This window comes from Lolium perenne, chromosome 3 (genome assembly GCF_019359855.2).
Source record: "Lolium perenne isolate Kyuss_39 chromosome 3, Kyuss_2.0, whole genome shotgun sequence".
In the NCBI taxonomy this organism is placed as follows: Eukaryota; Viridiplantae; Streptophyta; class Magnoliopsida; order Poales; family Poaceae; genus Lolium; species Lolium perenne.
Window position 1 is genome coordinate 34,996,098 of NC_067246.2, and position 10,752 is coordinate 35,006,849.

A 10,752-nucleotide genomic window follows, 5' to 3' on the forward strand; every position below is an offset into this window, starting at 1 on the left:
TTGTTGCTCGCCGCTTGTCTAACAAGGGGCCTATTTTTGAAGGAATTATTGCATTGCGCATTTTAGCATATCTAGATCTTCCTCTTGACCCTACTGATGTGAAATTGAGTCCTATAAGGCTTGATATTGCTGCTATGAAGAGCCATCAATTTGTTACATCTGACTCTAGTTTAGATAATATGGTCTATAGAATGTTGTTTGCTGACGGGGATGAGAGGGAAATCCTTTTGCCTCAGCCAGATTTGTTCAGTGTTGACAGGAAACCATGGTCGCGCTCTAAGGAGGAGGTGGATGAGCAACTGAAGATACACAGCAGCATGACTCCGAGGACGCCGAGCCCTCCTACGACTACACCGTCACGTATCCGGGTGCTTCTTCCAGCACATACCCAGAACAAGATCCATCTTCGTCGTACTACGGAGGTGCTACTTCATGGGCACCATGGGATTGATCTCCACTTAGGCCAAAAGCCTAAGCTTGGGGGGGAGGTATACCGGCATCACTCATTCTTTGCATATTATAGTTGCTGGATACTTGTATATACTTGTTTAGTTTCTTGAAGTGGTTTTCTAATAAGAGGGAGATGATATTTGGGGAAGTGCTGATTGAAAACAGATTCTGGGCTGATACCAATAAAATTCTCAAAAACAGCCAGAACGCTATTTTGCGAAGCTAATTTTTGTGCATGTTCCCCAGGTTGTTATCTAACTTTCATTAGTTGAACACTCTTCGAGCTGAGCAGCGGACGAATTTTTTAAAAATCGATTACTGTACTGCTGTCAAGTTTGACGAATTTCTGCTGCTTTGTGTTTATGTGACTCTTTTTAGTTTTCATTCTCTTGTTTTTTGCTTTGTTTCTTTCCTAAAACACAAAAAGACCAAAAATATTTCTGTTGTTTCTCTTCACCATTTGTTTATTTTGGTTTCTTGCTTTTATTTTGCTTTGTTTGCTATCGTTGGTTTGCTATAAGAAAATCCAAAAAGATTTTGCTTTGTTTGCTTGTTTCCTTTTGTTCTTGTTTCCAATTCGAAAACACCAAAAATATTTGCTGTTCTTCTTTGGTTTTGTAAATTTCATTATGAGTTCAATGGTCTTCGGTGGCTGGAGCGTGGCATTCATTCCATATTATTCAAGCTACACAAGTGAAAAGCAATAATGACGATCTACGACAATTCGACTGTGGTGAGAGGATGGTATGAACTCTATTTGTTTTCATTTTTGTACATATACTCATCCATGTGAGCATGCTTAGTTGGTTCATGTGAGGTATATGTCATTTAAGAAAGTCTAGTAGTTCATGATCTCTCATGTTTAGCTCCAATTTATTAATATGAGTAGCATGTCATAAATATTTGCTTGCATTGCTTTATTCATAGATAGGTATGATATTGTGGTATCCTCCTCTGAATAATTCACTTGAATCAACTTGGCACATGCTCACGCGCATATGACTGAACAAATGTCAATTAAGCCTCGATGATTTACTTTACCTCAGAGTTCTTGTATCACTTTTATGCCTCCGTTAATTTATTTTGTCGCAAGCATGATTATGACAGTTACTGCTCTCTTGATTGTCGCTTCCCAGTCTATTGCTAGCCTTCACTTGTACTGAGCGGGAACGCTGCTCGTGCTTCCAAACCCCTGAAAACCAAGTTATTCCAAAGTGTCCACCATAAATACCTATGCATGGCATTTCAAACCATTCCAAGTAAATTCTCATGTGCTACCTTTAAACCTTCAAAATGCTTCTCAATTTGTGTCGATGTTTTATAGCTCATGAGGAAGTATGTGGTGTTTATCTTTCAATCTTGTCATTTACTCCTGACAGACTTTCATAATGGACTAGTGGCACATCCGCTTATCCAATAATTTTGCAAAAAGAGCTGGCAACGGGGTTCCCAGCCCCAATTAATCAACTTTCATTAATAATTCTCTTCACATGTTTTGCCCTGATTTATCAGTAAGCAACTTAAATTGCCAATAGACACTCCTCCATGGTATGTGATTGATGGAAGGCACCCGAGGATTCGGTTAGCCATGGCTTGTGTAAGCAAAGGTTGGGGGGAGTGTCATCCATAATAAAACTAAAGTACGTGTGTAAACAAAAGAGAAGAGGGATGATTTACCTTGCTGGTAGAGATAACGTCCTTCATGGGAGCCGCTCTTGAAAGTCTGGTTGACGAGGTAGTTAGAGTACCCACTATCATTCGTTGACAACAACAAACACCTCTCAAAATAATTTTACTCCCGTTTTACAAATGAAAAGCTCTAGCACATGTTAATCCCTGCTTCCCTCTACGAATGGTCAATCTTTTACTTTTACATTGAGTCTCCATCCTTTCTTTGAGCACCTTCTTGAGAGCACAACTGTCATTCTTAGTATAATATGCTTGTCCCAAAATGTGATTAACTGTGGTATAACTTTGATGCTTTTATCTTTGATAATCTCTACTTCCAATCTTTCCATGAACTTCAAAGGTGCCAGAGCATTTATGTTTTGCTGTACAAATACGGGCAAGCGAGATACCACTTTATCATATCCTTTTATGAACATTGCAATCCTGCTGATAGACATGATTCATGATACTTATTATTAATTTGTTGGTACCTTTCCATGATTGACATAGCTATTAGATGATCTTATTTGCATGTATCTTATTATGAATTGCCTAAGTACTTTGCCATATCATGAGAATATTTACATCATATGAACAAATGTGTTCGTGAAAGTTCCTTTATCGCACTCAGTTGTTAACTGAATTGCTTGAGGACAAGCAATAAGCTAAGCTTGGGGGGAGTTGATACGTCCAAAACGTATCTACTTTCCCGAACACTTTTGCTATTGTTTTGCCTCTAATTTGTGTATTTTGGATACAACTAACACGGACTAACGCTGTTTTCAGCAGAATTGCTCTGGTGTCTCGTTTTTGTGCAGAAATTCAACTTTCAGGAAAATCCTCGGAATTTATGTCAAAGGGCATATTTTTCCAGAAGAATCACGGAGCCAGAAGGGCGGACCTGGGGGAGGCCCAGGCCCCCCAGACAACAGGCCGGCGCGGCCTGGAGGGGGGCGCGCCGCCCTAGTGTGTGGCCCCCTCGGCCAGCCTCTCTGACGCCCTCCTCTGGACTACTTAAGGGTTTCGATCTAAAAACGCGAGACGAGAAGTCGAATTCAACAGAAACCATCCAGTACGCCGCCACCATCGCGAAACTCCGTCTCGGGACCAGAAAATCCGTTCTGGCACTCCGCCGGGACGGGGAATTGGAGGAGATCATCGCCATCATCACCACCGACGCCTCTCCATCGACCAGACATGTTTCCCCCATCCATGTGTGAGTAATTCCCCCGCTGTAGGCTGAAGGGGATGGTAGGGATTGGATGAGATTGGTCATGTAATAGCATAAGATTGTTAGGGCATAGTGCCTAGTGTCCGTAATTGGTACTTTTATGATATTGTTGCAACTTGTTATGTTTAATGCTTGTCACTAGGGCCCGAGTGCCATGATCTCAGATCTGAACATGTTATCAATTCATGATGATATTCATTGCTTTATGATCTTACCTGCAAGTTGTATACACGTATTGTTGTCCGGAACCCGAGGCCCCAAAGTGACAGAAATTGGGACAACCGAAGGGGAAGGCGGTGATATGAGGATCACATGTGTTCACGGAGTGTTAATGCTTTGCTCCGGTGCTCTATTAAAAGGAGTACCTTAATTTCCAGTAGATTCCCTAGAGGCCCGGCTGCCATCGGCTGGTAGGACAAAAGATGTTGTGCAAGTTTCTCATTGCGAGCACGTACGACTAAATATGGAACACATGCCTATTGGTTGATTAGTACTTGGATACCGTTTTATTACTATCTGCAAATGCCCTACTTGATTGTTACATGAGTTTCTCTCATCCATGCAACGCCCGTTCATCCATCCCTGTGCCTACAGTATTTTAATCCTGGTGTTTACTATAATCACTACTGCTGTCTTTGTAACTCTGTTGCTGTTATTTCACTACTGCTACTGCTATAAAACTATTACTACTGATAAACTCTTGCGAGCAGGTCTGTTTCCAGGTGCAGCTGAATTGACAACTTCGCTGTTAAGGCTTTCAAGTATTCTTTGTCTCCCCTTGTGTCGAATCAATAAATTGGGTTTTACTTCCCGCGAAGACTGTTGCGATCCCCTATACTTGTGGGTCATCAACATTCACCTTCAAAATCTTTCAATAGAATGACTCATCATTCCAAGGTTTTCAAAGTCATTTCATTTCACATGTTCCCATCTAGAGTAGTCAATTTTATTTGTTAGCACTAGCAACTAGTCATGAGGGGTGCTAACTAGCTTTGATTTCTCTAGGCTATATCTGATGCTCTTGTGCTACTCTAAACCAAGTGAATCATGAATCCAAAAAGTGACTTTGATAAATCAAATTCAATAAAGCTTGTACAGTAAAAACTTGGGATAGGACCATTAAGCATAAAGTAATAAGTAATGGTGCCTTCCTCTTGTAGAGCTTTGCACTAGGTCAACTTGCAAGAATATTAGCTTGCAACAAAATAGCTTGCATTAGTCTATCTTGCCTTGATTGGGGTAGTGATCAAAGTTCTCTTCTTCTTCCTCTTGGTAGAATACCTCCTCCTCTTGATAGTCTCCGGTACTAGCATCTATAAACGAATACGAGGATACAATCACAAAACAATACTTAGGTAGACTTAATTAGCCTTAATGGCTCACACAAATGATCTAGCCTTATCACCTAACATTACTCAACATTAAGCTAGGGTTTTCTTATTTAGTGTTAGGAAAATAATTTCCTCTCATTGAAATGTAGATTAGGGTTTCTCTTTAGTTTGGAGAACTAATTTCCTCTCATTGAATCTTTTTAAGATTTAATCTCCTCAATTAACAAGGTATGATCACATGTTGACCAAAGTCAACACTTCGCACTTATTATTTGAGAAACATGATTTAAATGAGATTCATCATCTCATGTGAATTAAATACTACTTTGATTTAAGTTCCACAAGTGAGCAAGTATGAGACCATGTAACTAAGATCATCACATTACTTCATACTACTTGGGAATATGATTTAAATGAGGTGCTACACCTCATAGATTTGGAATCTTAAATTTTGAAATAGTTTAAATGGGCTAGTATTGACTATATAGCCACTTTTTGATTCTAGCCCATGATCATACACAGTACCCCTATCATATTTTTGCATAAACAATTAGAGTACTTGAAAAGTGAATTATGAGAGGTGGAATCTCCTCAAAATTAAAAATGGTTGATTTTATAAATTTATTTTAAATCTGAAAACTCTCTGAATTGTTATTTTTACTATTCAAATTCTATAATTGATTTTGATTTGAATCCAGTGGGGTCAGTTAGGTAATTTCATAAACTTTCATACAAAATTGGAATCATTGCATTTGGATGCTAGATTTTGTTTTATTCAAAAATTAGCAAAGCATCTGTAAGCAAAACCGAGAAAAGAAAATAGTTCAAATTCAAAGTAACTGGGCTTAGGCGGGAAGGCTAAGTGGGCTGGCCCAGTAATGCTCTGGCGCGTAGCGGGCCGCCTGACAGGGCTACCCCACATGTCAGCATGTTTAAAACGCCGAACCGGTACGGGATGATGCGAGCCGTTGGATTAAAAGACGATCGCACGGTGGCGGGTCGTCCTCGTCCTCGCGACGAACGACGGGGGAACCCTAGCTACTGGCGGTAGGGTTGGGGTCCGGCGGCTTACCGGAGCTCCGGCGAGGCTTGGTGAGGTGGTCGTTCGAAGTGGAAGACGACGGCGAGCTCAGCGAGGGTCGCGGTGGCTCCAGGGGTGGACGAAGTCGACGGCGAGCTCGCAGAGGTTCTGGCGGGATTCCGGCGATGAATTGGACTAGCTAGGAGCTAAATTGGCACTGGGCGTTGCTACTGGAGCTTCTACGGAGTGAGGAGAGTGAGGCTGTATACTTAGATCGAGCGGAGAATGCCTCTATTTATAGGGCGAGGGGGTGGCCGTGGCGCGCGGGGCAGGTCGATGCTGACGACGGCGAGGGAGGTCATGCGGGGCCAGAAGAGTAGGCGGGGACGGTGCAGTAGTCCTTGGTGATCGTCACGCGCGTGATGGCAAGGACGGAGGTGGACGAAGGCGGTCGTCATCTTCTCGCGACTGTGCAGTACCGTGGCGGAGTTCACCGTCGTGGGCGTCGGCTACAGCGCCAACGCGGGCAGGTGGGGATGTCTACGGTGCTGCTGACGTTGAGTAGATCGTGCAGGTGCAAGGAGAGAGGGAGAGATGGTCTGAGGCGACGAGGGCAGTCGACGTACTGGCGCGCTTTGGGACATCACCATGCGCGTCCTGGCGTGTTCTGGGTGTCCTGGGCGCGGCGCGTTCCAGCCAATGCCAGCGTCTCCTGTGCCCAGGGCGTGCACGATCGTGTTCAGTGGAGTGAGGGTGAACTGAAGGACATGCTTAGGTCGGCCAGAAGTGAGAGGAAAGGAAATGAGCATGGTGATGACATGAGGTCACGGCATGATGATCATTTGGTCAAATTGGTACCTGGCACAATGATGGAGAGGTCTTGGCTTGGTCCAGGGGATTGAGGAGAGTGTGTGTGCTGACTTGTGCATGATGGTTCAGGCTAAAACCCAGCAGATAATTGCATGTATTGAGTTGGCAAAAAGTTGCACACAAGGTGCTCGATGGAATGGCCGCAAGAAAATAATTTTGGAAATTTTCAGTGAATTTTGGTGGGTTGGATTCATATATTATTTGAAGTCTACTGGTGGTGGTGGGGGTCAAATTGGGGTTGGTTTGCACAATCTCAAAATGCATAGCATCTTGAATCTGATTCAAAGTCTCTACTTTGCTTGATCACCATTTGAATTTGAGCAAGAATTTGCAGGGGTTGTTTTGAGAAAAGTTGTTCACCTTGATGTTGTCTTGGATGAGGTGCAAAGAGTTGAGGTGGTATAGTTTAAGATTTGCTTTATAGAGAGGCTCAAAGTGGGTAACATTTTATTATGGGAAGATTTGACCATTATCATATGTAGCTTGGATTTGAATTTTTATTTGCTTTGATTTGTGTTTCTTTGATTCAAAAAGTGTTATTAAGTGTTTAGTTTCATTTTACAAGCAATGGCACAAGCCAAATTGGCCTAGGTCAAAGTTTTGCAAAATGGCCATAAGCACATGTATGTGATGAAGTGCATTTTTCTTAATTTCTTAATTTCCTTTTCTTTGCTTCACTTAGGCATGGTTTAGGGTTTATTTAGTGTTAGATTGAGTTTGGTAAGGGTTTCAAATCATTTGGATAGAGTATGAAGGCATAGGGCAAGATTGGATAATATGGCTAAGTGCCACATATGCTTCTATGCATAATTTCTTTCCTTTTTATTTCACATTTGATTGAGTTAGTAAGTACTAGGTTAAGTTTGTTTAGGCCTTTCAAATCATCCAACAAGGTAAAGCAAGGCCTAATTGATTACTTGCAAATATTAGCCATAGGCTTACATAGGCCTTTACTTTTTAATTTACTTTCTTTTTATTTTGTTTTATCTTGGATGGTGAAAAGAGGGGTGAGGTTTAGGGTTTAGTGGGGTCTAACAATGGTTCACCACCATTTAGAAAAGTAAGAAGGGTATTGGTCAAGATTTGCATACTAGGGCTATATGCCCACATATGTCTTTTTTTTTATTTTAGTTCCTTCTTATTTGATCCTATTTGGTTTTGAGAAGGTTAGGGTTTAGGGTTTTGGAAAAATGTTCAATGCAATAAACAAACAATCATGGCAATACCACAAGTATTGGGTATGAGCACTATGCATAACACCCTAGGTAATAAAAGTTTTTGTTGGTTCTCATTTTTGGAAAAAGGAAATTCATTTTCTTCTGTGTTTGAAAAATTTGGGATGTTACAAACCCTTCCCCCTTAAACAAATCTCGTCCCGAGATTTTAAGAAAAGTTAGGTTCCTAAGAGAGATTGGGCAATTGGATTAACAGGAAAACATACTTGGCATGGCTGATGACCCACAAGTATAGGGGATCGCAACAGTCTTCGCGGGAAGTAAAACCCAATTTATTGATTCGACACAAGGGGAGACAAAGAACACTTGAAAGCCTTAACAACGGAGTTGTCAATTCAGCTGCACCTGGAAACAGACTTGCTCGCAAGAGTTTATCAGTAGTAACAGTTTTATAGCAGTGGCAGTAGTGAAATAACAGCAGCAGAGTAACAAAGACAGCAATAGTGATTTTAGTAAACAGCAGGATTAAAATATTGTAGGCACGGGGACGGATAACGGGCGTTGCATGGATGAGAGAAACTCATGTAGCAATCATAGCAGGGCATTTGCAGATAATAATAAAACGGTATCCAAGTACTAATCAATCAATAGGCATGTGTTCCAATTATAGTCGTACGTGCTCGCAATGAGAAACTTGCACAACATCTTTTGTCCTACCAGCCGGTGGCAGCCGGGCCTCAAGGGAAACTACTGGATATTAAGGTACTCCTTTTAATAGAGTACCAGAGCAAAGCATTAACACTCCGTGAACACATGTGATCCTCACATCACTACCATTCCCTCCGGTTGTCCCGATTTCTGTCACTTCGGGGCCATTGGTTCCGGACAGCGACATGTGTATACAACTTGCAGGTAAGACCATAAACAATGAATATCATGATGAACCAATAACATGTTCAGATCTGAGATCATGGCACTCGGGCCCTAGTGACAAGCATTAAGCATAACAAGTTGCAACAATATCATAAAAGTAACATCTACGGATACTAGGCACTATGCCCTAACAATCTTATGCTATTACATGACCAATCTCATCCAATCCCTACCATCCCCTTCGGCCTATAGCGGGGGAATTACTCACACATGGATGGGGGAAACATGGTTGGTTGATGGAGAGGCGTTGGCGGTGATGGCGGCGATGATCTCCTCCAATTCCCCGTCCCGGCGGAGTGCCAGAACGGAGACTTCTGGCTCCCGAGACGGAGTTTCGCGATGTGGCGGCGTTCTGGAGGGTTTCTGGCGACTTCGACTTCTCCCCGTGCATTTTTAGGTCGAGGCCAATAAGTAGTCCGAAGGAGGGCGTCGGAGGCCGGCCGAGGGGGCCACACCATAGGGCCGCGCGGGCCCCCCCTAGGCTGCGCCGCCTTATGGTGTGGGGCCCTCGGGCCTCCACTTGATTTGTACTTCTGGCTCCGTCAGTATTCTGGGAAAATAGGGCCTTCTGTCAAAATCCCGAGGTTTTTCCTGAAAGTTGGATTTCTGCACAAAAACGAGACACCAGAACAGTTCTGCTGAAAACAGCGTTAGTCCGTGTTAGTTGCATCCAAAATACACAAATTAGAGGCAAAACAATAGCAAAAGTGTTCGGGAAAGTAGATACGTTTTGGACATATCAACTCCCCCCAAGCTTAGCTTATTGCTTGTCCTCAAGCAATTCAGTTAACAACTGAGCGATAAAAGAACTTTCACGAACACATTTGTTCATATGATGTATATATTATCATGATATGGCTAATACTTAAGCAGTTCATAATAAGATACATGCAAATAAGATCATCTAACAGCTATGTCAATCATGAAGAGGTACCAACAATTAATAATAAGCATCATGAATCATGTATATAAGCAGGATTGCAATGTTCATAAGAGAGTATGATAAAGTGGTATCTCGCTTGCCTGTATTTGATCGGCAAAACATAAATGCCCGGGCACCTCTGGAGTTCATAGAAAGACTAGAAGTAGTGATTGTCAAAGATAAAAGCATCAAAGTTATACCACAATCAATCATATTTTGAGACAAGCATATTATACTAAGAATGACAGTTGTGCTCTCAAGAAAGTGCTCAAAGAAAAGATGGAGACGCAACATAAAAGTAAAAGATTGACCCTTCGCAGAGGGAAGCAGGGATTAACATGCGCTAGAGCTTTTCATTTGTAAAGCAGGAGTAAAATTATTTTGAGAGGTGTTTGTTGTTGTCAACGAATGGTAATGGGTACACCAACTACCTCGCCAACCGGACTTTCAAGAGCGGCTCCCATGAATTATTTGCATTTTTATGTGGCACTCCTTCCAACCTTTCTTACACAAACCATGGCTAACCGAATCCTCGGGTGCCTGCCAACAATCACATACCATGAAGGAGTGCCTTTTTAGTTTAGTTTTATTATGATGATGACACTCCCCCCAACCTTTGCTTACACAAGCCATGGCTAACCGAATCCTTCGGGTGCCGTCCAACAATCACAAACCATGGAGGAGTGTCTATTTAAGTTAATTAATTCGGGACTGGGAATCCCATTGCCAGCTCTTTTTGCAAAATTATTGGATAAGCGGATGTGCCACTAGTCCATATGAGAGTCCGTCAAAAGTAAATGACAAGGTTGAAAGCTAAACACCACATACTTCCTCATGAGCTATGAAACATTAACACAAATTGAGAAGCATTTTGAAGGTTTTAAAGGTAGCGCATGAGAATTTACTTGGAATGGTTTGAAATGCCATGCATAGGTATTTATGGTGGACACTTTGGAATAACTTGGTTTTCATGTGTTGGGAGGCACGAGCAGCGTTCCCGCTCAGTACAAGTGAAGGCTAGCAAAAGACTAGGGAGCGACAAATCAAGAGAGCAATAACTGTCATAATCATGCTTGCGGCAAAATAAATTAACTGAGGCATAAAAGTGATACAAGAACTCTGAAGCAATGTAAATCATTGAGGCTTAATTG